Source organism: Orcinus orca, chromosome 20 (assembly GCF_937001465.1).
Source record: "Orcinus orca chromosome 20, mOrcOrc1.1, whole genome shotgun sequence".
In the NCBI taxonomy this organism is placed as follows: domain Eukaryota; kingdom Metazoa; phylum Chordata; class Mammalia; order Artiodactyla; family Delphinidae; genus Orcinus; species Orcinus orca.
The window spans coordinates 43,069,651-43,082,235 of record NC_064578.1 but is presented as its reverse complement, the minus strand read 5'-3'; positions in this window follow the sequence as shown (position 1 = coordinate 43,082,235).

The window sequence follows — 12,585 nt, the reverse complement described above, 5'->3', positions numbered from 1 at the left end:
ATCACTTCTCCTCCCCATCAACCCCTCACTCACTCACTTACTCAGCTGTAGACACACTGGCCCCCCTGCTATTCCTCCAACCCACTAGGTGCCTTTCCAGCCCCAGGACCTTTGCACTTGCCGTTCCCTCTACCGAGTTCACTCTTCTCACAGATGTCACATGGGTCCCTCCCTCATCTTCTTTTTTCAGGGCTTTGCTCAAATAGCACCTTCTTGATGAGGCTTTCCTTGGCTACTTGATTTAAAACCACATCTTCAGGGGCTTCCCTGGTGGCGCAGTGGTTGGGAATCTGCCTGCCAATGCAGGGGACACGGGTTCAAGTCCTGGTCTGGGAGGATCCCGCGTGCTGCAGAGCAACTAAGCCCGTGAGCTGCAACTACTGAGCCTGTGTGCCTAGAGCCCATGCTCTGCAACAGGAGAGGCCACCGCAGTGAGAAGCCCACACACCGCAACGGGGTGGGGTGGCCCCCGCTCGCCGCAACTAGCGAGAAGCCTGCGTGCAGCAGCGAAGACTCAATGCAGCTAAGAATAAAATAAATTAAATTTTAAAAAAACAAAAAACCACATCTTCAGTCTGGAACCACCTCGCCCCACCCTGTTCTCTACTTTTTTCTGTAGTGCTAGCATATATCACCTCCTGACATGCTGTGTAATCCTATCCTTATTGGTTATATTTATTCTCCCTCCCACGTTCTGTAATGTCAGCTTTGGGAGGGAGGGACCTTCCTGGGCTGTTCAATGGAACACAGTCCTCTGTGTCCCCAGCACAAAGTCTGGCACATAGTAGGTGCTCAGGAAATATGTGTTGTGTGAATGAATGAAAACCATTCTTGCGAGTTACTATGTCCCAGGCCCCATAACAGAAGAATCAGTTACCCCCCTCCCCTTTCCTTAAGTGGGTCACACTTTGGGGGCACCCAAACCCACAAGCGGAGTGGGAAGGATCTCAGAGGCAGAAAACCTAGGTTCAAATCCTAGCTCCACCTCTTTCTCACTGTGGGACCTTGGGCTACCAAGTCTTCTTCCCTGGGCCTCAGTTTCCCCATTTATACAATGGGGATAAGAATAATACTCACCCTGTAGGGCTGCCCTTTGGATTCAATGGGGCTGTTGTGTGGGATGCTGACAGCATGACTAATTCTGAAAGCTGGTTCCCTTCCTGGAAGGGGGTGGGGTGGGAGGGGCACAGCTGTGTGTTTTCCAACAGCCAACAATGGAACTCCTGTAGGAGGGGCCCTCAGGCGTGGAAAACACATCCACCCCTGTGGGTTTCAGACAAAAGTCTCAGGTCTCAGAAGGGATGTTTTCCAGGGCATTTACATTCCTTGAAGATTGTTGCAACAAGAAATACTGGTTTGGGAATACGAGCCCACTGGAGTGGGCTCCCACTGTATCCTTCTCCCTACAATGAGCAGCTGTGAGGGTTGGAGGGCGCTCTCCTATGTACAGCTCCTGAGGCTAGGACCAGATAGGCTTAAGAGAATCCCTGGGCCACAGCGATTGGCTCAGTGGGGTCCAATCAAAGTGAAACACAGGCATTTTGGTTTAGTAGTTGAGGGAAGAAAAGATTTGGGTTTTGCTTCCGACGGTGGAGAAAGCACATTCGAGGCCTGGGAGGTGAGGTCATTTTGCCACCACCAGAAAAGCCTGCCCGAGGGCAAAGCTAACACCATGGAGGGCCACAAACCAAGGGAAATGCTGATAGATACAGTCTGCTCCCCGATCAAGCCATGCCAGCTCTCCCTCTGGAATTTTCAGTTACACACTCTAAAATTTTGACTTGAGTTAGTTTTAATAAGGTTTCCTGTTATCTGTAAACAAGAACAACCAAGCCGGTATACAGAAAAATTCCGTGGACCCAGAATTACTACACTGTCACTGGGATGTGTCACATGATTTTTACTTCGTTTCAGCCAAATCATTTCTTTTAGCTTCAGTCAGCTCAGGCATCTCCAGGGGTCAACGAGTGCTTACCTTGGCCAGATCAATGCTCTCTGTCTCTCTGTGAACAAACCTGGGTCCCATTCGCTTGGAGAAACGGCTTTGAAATGGACCCGTCCCCCCTCCCAGCCTCCACCTTGGAAAAGGACAACAAGCTGCAGAAGCCACAAGACTTTGCAAAGATGGAAGCACAAATGCCTGGGAACTCAGCGGTCCTCCCGTTGAAGGTGTGAGTGCCCAGAGGCCTGGCAGGTGCCTGGGGAGGGCGGGCGGCACCCCAAAATGCCCCTCAGGGTCCCACACTCCTGCCCAGACCCGCAGGAGGAGGGGGAGCAGTGCACGGCGTTGGTGGAAGATGCGCAGTGTCAGTATCGCTCTCACTGCTCCCCAGGTGGTACCTGCCCCCCGTGGAGAAGCCTCGCTGGACCAGGGGGCCACGCAGTCAGTGCCGCTGAGCACAAAGCCTGTGTCACACCGGCAGCCCTCCTGCTGGGCAGAGGTCGGGCAGGGTGGGCTCAGCGCAGGAGCTGGGACACGAGGAGCCGCAGAGCTTGTAGTGGCTGTGGGGAGGGCACACCGGCTCTGGAGGAAGACAGATGAGAGTTAATAACGAGCCAAGCATTGCTCTTCTGGAAAGTATCCAACCAGAAGAGGACTGAGGGAGCAGAGGGAGGGTTGAGGGGGCCAAGGGCAGGTCATAGGAGCAGGGGGAAGGTGGGGGTATCATCAGGAGGTAACGTGAGAGTGATGGTGATGCTGGTGATCATGGCGATGGAGAGGAGGATGGTGGTGGTAAAGATGATGATGGGGGTGACCATGGTGATGTGATGTTGGAGATGATGATAGTGATGAGGATGGTCTGAGATAACATTTCCTGAACACTTACTCTACACCGGGCTCTGCTCTATGCTTCCTCAGGGTATTATATTTTATACTTATTAATATCTTCTTCCTGAATTCACTGAAGAAAACTGAGTTAGCCACAAACCACGCAACGTCATTATCATCTCATTGATGAAAAGAGCTACCCATAATTGAGCAGATACCAGGCGCTTGCTTTTCATACAGCATCTTGTTTATACCTCACAGCAACCCCAGGAGACAGGGACTTTCATCACCCCGTTTCATAGGTAAGGAAACTGAGGCCAAGAGGGGTTAAGTGACTTGCCCAAGGTCATACAACTACTGAGCGTCAGAGCTGGGATTTGAAGGCTATTGGGTTCCACTGAGCCTGGACTCCCACTTAGCAAGAATCATCTGGGGAGAGCAGCGCCAACCCCGTAGGAAGGACATACTCCCACATTTGCCTGGCCTCCGTCATGATGTGTTTTTAATTGGGGTATAGTTGCTTTACAGGGTTGTGTTAGTTTCTGCTGTACAGAGAAGCGAATCAGCGATATGTATACCTATATCCCCTCTTTTTTGGATTTTCTTCCCATTTAGGTCACCACAGAGCACTGAGTAGAGTTCCCTGTGCTATACAGCAGTCTCCCCTCATTATTACATCTGCATCAGACATTTGCCTGCCGGGCTCCACTGGCATTTGGGTTTCTGAGCCCTGAAGAAGCAGCAAGAAACCACCTGGAGGGCGTAGACACACATCAGGAAATGTAAAGAGAGGTGAAGGGCAGCAGACAGGGGTCAGAAGAGTGGGCAGGTCAGTCCACGTGAGGGCTCAGGTGCTCAGCCAGAGGCGTGCGCTTCCTCCTAAGGGCAGCTGGAATCAAAGGAGCTGCATCTTGCTGACTCTCTGAGTGACCTTGCTCAAGTTATGGAACCTCCCTGTGCCTCAGTTTCCTCATCCATAAAACAGAGGTAACAACAGCCCTTCCCTCGGCAGGCTGTTATGGGGACTGAATGAGCTAATGCATATGGTAGCGTCACTTATGGCCACTGAATGCCCACGTGCTTCCCCATCCCAGCACCGCCCTGGCAGGTGAGTGGGACCATGAGGAGTTCTGGTCAAAGTGCTATGACTTCCAAGGTGAGGATCGAAGAGCAGGGGGTGCACGTGTTACCAGCGTGGCATCACGGGCTGGAAATGAATTTGAATCATGTCCTGGACAATACTGTGGAATTTGTAAGAGAGAGACTAACCCTTGGTCATGGTTGGGAATGGAAATGTCAGGTTGGTTGGTTACTGCCGCGGAACCTAGACTGTCCTGGCTGATTCGATGTCACTCAGTGTCGGCTGTCATTTTTTTGTTGTTATCGTTGGCTGTGCTGCACCACTTGCGGGATCTTAGTTCCCCGACCAGGGATCAAACCCATGCCCCTGCATTGGGAACGTGGAGTCTTAACCACTGGACCGCCAGGGAAGTCCCCCAGCTATCATTTTTAATGAAGCATTTTAAAGAGGGAGAGTCCTCACGGGGGCAGTTATTCAGCAGGGTGTGCAGTGACTTTACTTGGGTGGCGCTGACCTAGGAGGATTTCCTGGAGGTGGTATGGGGCCAGCTGGTGAGAACAGGCTGAGAAGGACCGTCCCCTGGCAACACCCACTCATCACAGGCCACCAGGTGCCTCCAGGGCTGCACGGGGAGGCCTCGTCGCTGGCATTCCTGGCCATAGCTCCCCAGAACGGCACACAAAGTCTCCCGCGATGCCCCTGTGGCAGTTCTCCAAGTGGATCCGAGGCTCCATGTCCTTACTGCAGGCCCGTTAGGGCCTGTCCGGGCCCCAGCCATCTGCAGAAGGCCTGGAATAGGGCTGCCTTGTCAGGTCTGTGTCTTGCGGGAACAGAGGGTGGCAGGCCTGTGGCTGAGCCGTGGGCATCAGAGAGCCACGTGCTGTTGGAGCCACGGAAGCCATCCTGAGTATCCGTGTGAAAGTCCCCAGCCAGGCCACAGAGGTTGCCAGCGTAGTTCTCAGACGCTCACCCAGAGAGCACGTGAAAGGCCACAGAGAGGCCAGGGGCCGCCTGACTGTGATGGTGGAGTACGTGGAGAATGCCCGGAGAGTACCCCCAGCCAGAATTGGGACCCGTTCACCTGGAACACAGGCACCCAGGCTGTGTCAGGCAGACCTGCCCAGATACCAGTCCCTCTGGGGACCCCCTGCTCCTGCCCCCCGCCCCGTGATCCGCTCTCCACGCGGCATCCATTGAATCCTTTAAATTCACAAATCAGATCCTGTCCCTCCCTTGCCCCAACCCCTCCCGTGGCTGCCTAGTACACTCAGATAAAATCTAAACTCCCACGTGTGGCCTGTGCCACCCTACAGAACCAGCCTCTGTCTCTCCTCTGTCCTCATCTCCTCTCACTCACCCCCTTGCTCACCCTGCTCTAGCTACACACCAGGCACCATTCCAACGTCTGGACCTTTACACTGGCTGTTCCCTCTGCCTGGTTACCCTTCCCTCCGGTGTCTACCTGACTCCCTCCCTCATCTCCTTCAGGTCTCTGCCCCAATGCTTCCCTGCCCTCTGTCTTAAAGCGTAACACCCCAATGCATGCTCTTGTCTCCTCTCCTGCTTAATTTTTCTACAGAACAAACTATTACCTTCTGACATACTAGAAGTTTACTTATGTACTGGTTTATTATCTTTCTCCCAGGGAGTTTTGTCTAGTTTTCAACAAAATAAACTAAGTCCCTGCCCTTGGAGAACTCTTATTCTGTCAAGAGGAAGACAGACAGGAAACAAAGAAGTGATCAATAGAAAAGATGATTTAAGGACTTCCCTGGTGGTTCAGTGGTTAAGCATCTGCCTTCCAATGCAGGGAACGAAAGTTTGATCCCTGGTCGGGAAACTAAGATCCCACATGCCTCGGGGCAACAAAGCCCACGTGGCGCAACTACTGAGCTCATGCACTCTGGAGCCCAGGCACCACAACCAGAGAGAAGCCCACACGCCACCACAAAGAGCCCACGCGCCGCAATGAAAGATCCCGCATGCCGCAACTGAAACCCAACGCGTCCAAAAATAAAATAAATAAATTTTTTTTTTTAAAAAAGAAAAGAGGATTTAAGATACTGATACATTACTTTGAAGGAAAGAAAATGGGAGATTATAATAGAGAGAGACTGGGAGGGATGGCTCCTTTCATGGGGGTGGTCAGGGAGGGCTTCTCAGAGGAGGTGATATTTGAGAGAATGAGAGTGCATCAGCTATATGTGAGCCTCTCCAGGAAGAGTGTTTCAGGCCAAGGGAAGAGCCAGTGCAAAGGCCCTGAGGCGGGAGCCTGCCTGGCTGTTGGAGGAGAAGCAGAGAGGTTGGTATGGCTGGAGCAGAGTGATTAAGGGGGCGAGTTAGAGGAGATGAGGGCAGAGAGGTCACAGAGGCCAGTTTTGTGGGGTCACATGGGCCACAGTTTTACTCCGAGTAAGACAGAGCCGTGGGAAGGCTTTGAGATAGGACCCTTGTGACCTGACTTAAGATTTTTCAAGATTGTATCTTTACTCTGCGGTGGGGAGCGGAGCACGGCCAGGAAGCTGGTTTGCCTTTGCAGTTATATGTTTGATTTATTTATCAAACACTTTATGCCCTTACGAAATGCCTTGTCCTAGGCAATTTATACCTTTTCATCTTCACATACAGGTCGGCCCCTGTGACATATTAAGAAATATATATGTTGTCTCTGCCCCCAGTTTCTGGCACACAGCTCCTGAGCGATAGGGGTGCAGGGAGCATCTTTTGTTTTGCTATTTGGTCCTTGACCCTTGTTCCCGGTACACAGAGCTCCTAAATCCCTTGGAATTTCCTGGGTGATAGGAGTGTCTTTTGTTCTAATGAGGCAATGCTCGGTGGGCTTCTGGATGGGGGCCGGTCCCTCGAAAAATCAGGCCAAGATTAGAAGCTTGTTGCTATGATTAGAAGCCTGGAACTTTCTGTCCCACCCCCGCTTCCTCTGGGGAGAGGAGAGCGGGCTAGGGATTGAGTCAATGATTGATCACGCCTATGTGATGAAGCCTCCATAAAAATACTTCAACTATGGGGTTTGGGAAGCTTCAGATTGGTGAACACAACCACATGCTGGCAGGATGACACATCCCAATTCCACGGGGACGGAAGCTCCCATGGTCGGGACCCTTTCACAGACGCCGCCCTATGTACCTCTCCACCTCTCCACCTGTATCCTTTGTAAGAACCTTTATAATAAACCAGTAAATGTAAGTGTTTCCCTGAGTTCTGCAGGTCATTATAGCAAATTATCGAGACAGAGGAGAGGGTCGTGGGAACCCCTGATTTGTAGCCAAATCAGACAGAAGTGTGGGTAACATGGGGACCCACTACTTGGGCTTGGCATCTGAAGTGGGGTTGGTCTTGGAAGATTGAACCTTTTAGCCTGTGGGGTGTGATGCTGACCCGGGTAGAGAGGGTCAGAATGGAACTAAATTGTAGAGAACTGGAGAATTGTAACCTGGAGTGGAAAACCCACACGTCTGGCCACAGAAGTGCTCACAGTACCATGATCCCCCATTTTACAGATGAGGCAACCAAACCACAGAAATGTAAAGCCAAGGTCACTAGCAAATGCACAGTGGGATTCAAACCCAGGCCTCCAGGTCCGGCACCACGCGCTTCACCACTTCACCCCATTGCTGGCTAGAGCCTAGACTAATACCGGGTGGGCCCGGTGTCCGTTTGTCCCTGAACTGTGGGCCCAGAACAAGAGCATAAATGGAGGCCCACATCTTGTATGTCTTCAAGCTGCCAAACTGCTAAAGGAAATCCGTTCTATCCTCCTGCCTTGACACCAGGACCTTCCTAATGCCCAGAGGCCAGGTGTGACTCCTCAGGGTCCTGGACAGGAAATGGCGCCCAAGGACGGGCTGCCCCAGGCCCACCTCATACCTTCCAGCCCTGGCAGAGGCCCTGCGTATTCATACAACCCAGCCTGCTCTCCTCAGCCCAGTTTGGTTCCACCCTCCCCTGCAGGGGGGCTGCAGGGAGGCCATGGCATGTGCTCATTGCCGCTACCTGGTCCATTCTCTGGAGCAAGGTCTAGAAGGGGTTGAGAGGGACAGCAGGATCCTGGGGGCACTTTTCAAAGGGCCTTGGACTCTGCCACCCGTGGGGAGGGATGCAGTCAGAGGTGTCCGGAGCGGGACCTCTGAATTGCAGGGCTGGGGCAGGGACCCTCTGTGCAGTTCTAAGGGCGTCAGAACCCCAGTATCTCTGTCTCCAAAGGGAATGCCCTTGGGCTACCATTTTTTCAGCCTGTTGTTATTCATGTTCATTATGAGTTGGCCGATGCCTACCTGGACCCCCCAAAATTGTCCCACCAGCAGTGACAGCCGCCATCCTGCCACGTCCCCATCCACCTGCTGGGCCCACGTGGCACCCCAGGGCTCCACTCAGAGGGCGAGGGGGCGTGTGGTGTGGCAGCATGTTCTGCTCAGTGTCTCCTGGCCAAGCCCTCAACGCTGGTGGCGAGTCCCACTGAATGTGTGCAGGTGAGGGTCTCCATAGAGCCAGAATGTCCTGTAGCGCATGGGGCAGCAGCCCCGAACACCCCTGCGCCGGTGGCACAGTTTGTGGGGCCCGCAGGCATGAGGGTGGTACTCGAGTGGGTGTCCAGGCCTGTGGCTCACGCACCTCTGGTCACAGGTGGCCATGGGTAGCACCCCAGCACCCAGAAGGATATGTAGCAGCCCTGCGGGCAGCAGCCACAGCGAGTGTGCGGCACGCAGATGCCCGCTTTCAGGGCAAAGCCCTGGCAGAAGAAGCAGCCCGCCGTGCTCTGGCAAGCGCGGGGAGCGGAGGGGTTAAGGCTGGCACAGGTGGCTGGGCAGGGTGGCCCACAGAAGTCATAGTAGCTGGTGGCAGGACTCACCATACCTGGGGGAGGGGCACCACCCTGAAAGCCTGGATCCCTCAATCAGAGGGAGAAACACCTAGGATGGTTGCAGGGCGGGGCGGAGGGGGAGGGGGAAGAGATGGACCTCGGGATACTTCGGAAATCGCCGTTGGTCCTGGTTAATGCTTTCCCTCCATGTGGTCTATTAATATCACATCCACGGGCCACTTAAAAATCATGGCACGTGATAAACAATGAGGGCTACTCAGGATCAAGTACGGAGAGGTAGGAGGGGGGATTAGACAGGGGCTGAGAGGAGCCCTGATTCTGGTTTGAGGTTTGGGTCGCCACCCCAGAGAGCAGGGTTTGGGGTCTCCCTGGGGGTGAGGGGTTTCCAGTCAGCCGAGCAAGGGGACATCCTTACTGCCCAAGGGGTGAGGTCCTGGTCAGAAGTGAAGAGGCACCTGCTGCATCCCAGGCTGGGTCGCCCCTCAGGCAGGCGGATGCCACGCAGGGTGCAGAGCTCGGCGTAGGCCTCCGGCGGCACACAGCATGCGGTTGCCAGGGCCGTACTGGCAGAGGTTAAAGACGCAGGCCTGCATGGAGGACACGGGGTCCTCGTACCAGTGGCACTCAACGAAAGGCCCGGCGCGTTTCGCCGGAACTCTGTAGAGCTGCTCCCCCGCGGGACCTGTCCCGGCAGGGCTCGGAGCACCCCCCATGTCCTGCTGACAGCTGGGGGGTCCCGGGGACTCAGCACGAACACCTCCAAGCCTCACGTCCTGCCCCCTGCCGGACCAGCCCCTGCCAGCCTCTCCCTTCAGGCCCTGACAGCCCCTGGCACAGTTTTATAAAGTTTAAAAAACCCCAACCCATGGTAAAATGATGTTCCTACTGCCGCTCAGCCCAGAGTAGCCAGTAGAGCGTGGGATCTGGAGTCAGCTCTGCTGGCTTCAAATCCCAGCTCTGCCTTTGGACGGCTCTCTACCCCTGTGCCATCCAATACAGCAGTCCCCAGCCGCCTGTGCTACTGAGCACTTGCGATACGACTAGTGTGACTGGAACGAGAGGTTTAATTTAATTTAAACTCATTCACATTTGATTTTCAGTGGCACATGAGGTTCGTGGCTGCCGCATGGGACATCTCAGGACTAAAGGTTTGGTGACGGGGAGGATTTGCTGTCTCCTTTTGGCAAAGGTGGTCGAGCGGAGTATTTAAGATCAAGGACTCTGGAGCCAGGCTGCCTGGGTTCTAATCCCTGTTCCATCATTTGTTATTGTGAGAACTTGGGCAAATACCTATCTTCTGTGCCTCAGTTTCCCCATCTGTCAATGGGTATAATAGTTCCTGGTAATAAGGGGGACCCCATGTTTGCTATTAGCGGCCTCTGTTTCAGCCTGTCTGTCCTTGAGGCACCACCTGCTGTTTGCCCCCAGCCCCGCACTTCCCCCAGCCCAGGCCTCCCTGGTCCAGTATGGCCACTCACCCAGGCCAGCTGTCCCAGCTCTGCCAGGTGTTGCCAAAATCAGCATCGCTGGAGCTGGGCACCCTGCTGGGGAGCACCTTGTCATCACCAGGGTCACCGCTGAAGTTGCCACAGAGGCTGCAGAGGCGGCCCTGGTACTCAGGTCCCACCTGCAGGAAGAGCGTGTTGCAGCCTTTGAACCATAGCTGGAGCTGGGTGCCCGCCACGGGTGGGCCTCGGGGCCCAGCTGCACCGGGAGGCCCACCACCTTGCCATCCACCTGGGCATGGGGGGCGCTCAGGGTCTGACTCTTCATGCTACCTCCTGCCCCTGCCCAATGCCGCAGGTATGGGGGAAGGGAGGGAGCATTAAGGGGCATCTCCAACTCCACGTGTCCAAATCTGAGCTCCCATCATACCCCAAGCCCTGTCCCGCACCTTCTGCATCTCAGGCAGGGACAGCTCCATCCTTCAGGATGCAGGAGCCAAAAACCAAGACATCCTGGAACTCGCCCTCTCTCTCACCCCACATCCGATCCTTTCGAAATATTTCAGAAACCCACTTCTCCCCATCCCCTACTACCCTCTCCCTGATTCCAACCCCTGCCCCTTCCCGCCTGGCCTATCCCATTAGCCTCCTCTATGGTCCACCTGCTCCCCAGATGCCCTCAATAGTCTGTTCCCCACATGAAGCCAGAGGGAACCTCACCCGATTTAAAATTATAACCCCCACCCCATACACACACGCACTCCCAATCTTCCTTTGGTGTTTTATTTTTCTAGGACTTATTACCATCTGATATATTATATATTTATGTTTTACTGTCTGTCTCCCACTGTTACAATGTAAAGTCAAGCAGCGGAGGGCCCTGTCTGTTTTGTTCTGTGCTGTGCTCCCAGAGCCTAGAACAGGGTCTGACACAAAGTCAGTGTACAGTTTTGTTGAATGGATGGATGGAAGGATGGACGGATAGAGGGAGCAATGAACCGAAGTATGGAGGGATGGAGGGATCGATGGTGTGCTATACTGTTAGAGATGGTTTGATGCAGGGGAATTTCAGTGAAGGGAGGCGTTGATAGAGGGGCAGATCAATTGAGGAGTGGAAGGATGGAAGGGTAGGGGATGGATGGATTGAGGATGGTTGTATGGAAGAATGGTTATAAGGATTGATGGATGGATGACGGCGTGGACTTAAAGGCATGAAGGTGGGATGAGGGATTGGCCTGGACAGGACTGAGTGGACCTTACCCTTCTGCCCTGTCACCTGAACTTGCTGGCCCCATTCCAGGATCACACGGGTCTTCAGCCCCCAGCTGCTGAGCTCTTCCTCCTTGCGGTACAGGAAGGACACGTGCAGGCTGCAAAAGTTCCTGTTGGAAGCCTCTACGCTGAAGGAGAAGCCCCCGCGGATGGGATCTGGCTCGCAGGAATGGGCCAGGTGGTAGGTGCAGGTGCCTTGGAAGTGGGCCACAGCCCCATCGAAGGTGAAGTAATGAGGGTCTCCGGTGGCCACACAGGTGCCTAGGGGGCTCGGGCAGTCCAGCGGGCCACCCCGCAGACCACAGACCTCCCCAATAGGGCACGGAGCTGCCGCGGAAACGTCCTGGTCTGTCGCAGCTGCAGCAGCGGGTGCATCAGTTCAGCTAGACCTAGGGAGGGAGGCCAGATAAGCACCCCTTGTCCAGCCCAGCTGACCCAAACAGGGCATGGTGGAGGCTTGGGGCCGGCAGAAGTTTGGGTCTGGCCCGGGCCCACAGGTGCGCATCGTCGTGGCAGGCACAGCCCTCAGCACAGGCAAGGTCGCCGCTGGGCGGGTGCAGCCGGGCAGGGACACCGAGGTGCCCTGCACGGCAGGGGTCCAGGCAGAGCTGGTAGTGGCTGTGCTTGGGGCCCGTCGCAGCTGACAGGGCGGAGAAAACAAGCACAGCGACTAGAATCTGCACCCTGCCGCCCCGGCTCCCTGCCTCTGCGCGTCAAATCCCGGCTCTGTCCCTGACCAGGACATTGTTGCTTACTTCTCTAGGAGGGCTCAGCCTCCCCATCTCTAAAATGGATCCCTAGGACTTCCCTGGCTGCGCCGTGGATAAAACTGTGCTCCCAATGCCAGGGGTTCCATCCCTGGCCAGGGAACTAGATCCCACATGCATGCCACAACTAAGGAGCCCACGTGCCACAACTAAGGAGCCAGCGATCTGCAGCTAAGGAGCCCTGGGGCTGCAACTATGGAGCCCGCCTGCTGCAGCTAAGACCTGGAACAACCAAATAAGTAAATAAATATTTTTAAAAATCAACTATACTCTTTAAAAATAATAATAATAAATTAATTAATTAAATGGACTCTTTAGTACCGGCCTCAGACTTGTTTTGAGGACTAAGCAAGTTAAAATAAACTATGGGTTTGGGACAGCACCTGGCATATCATGAGCGCATGATAAAC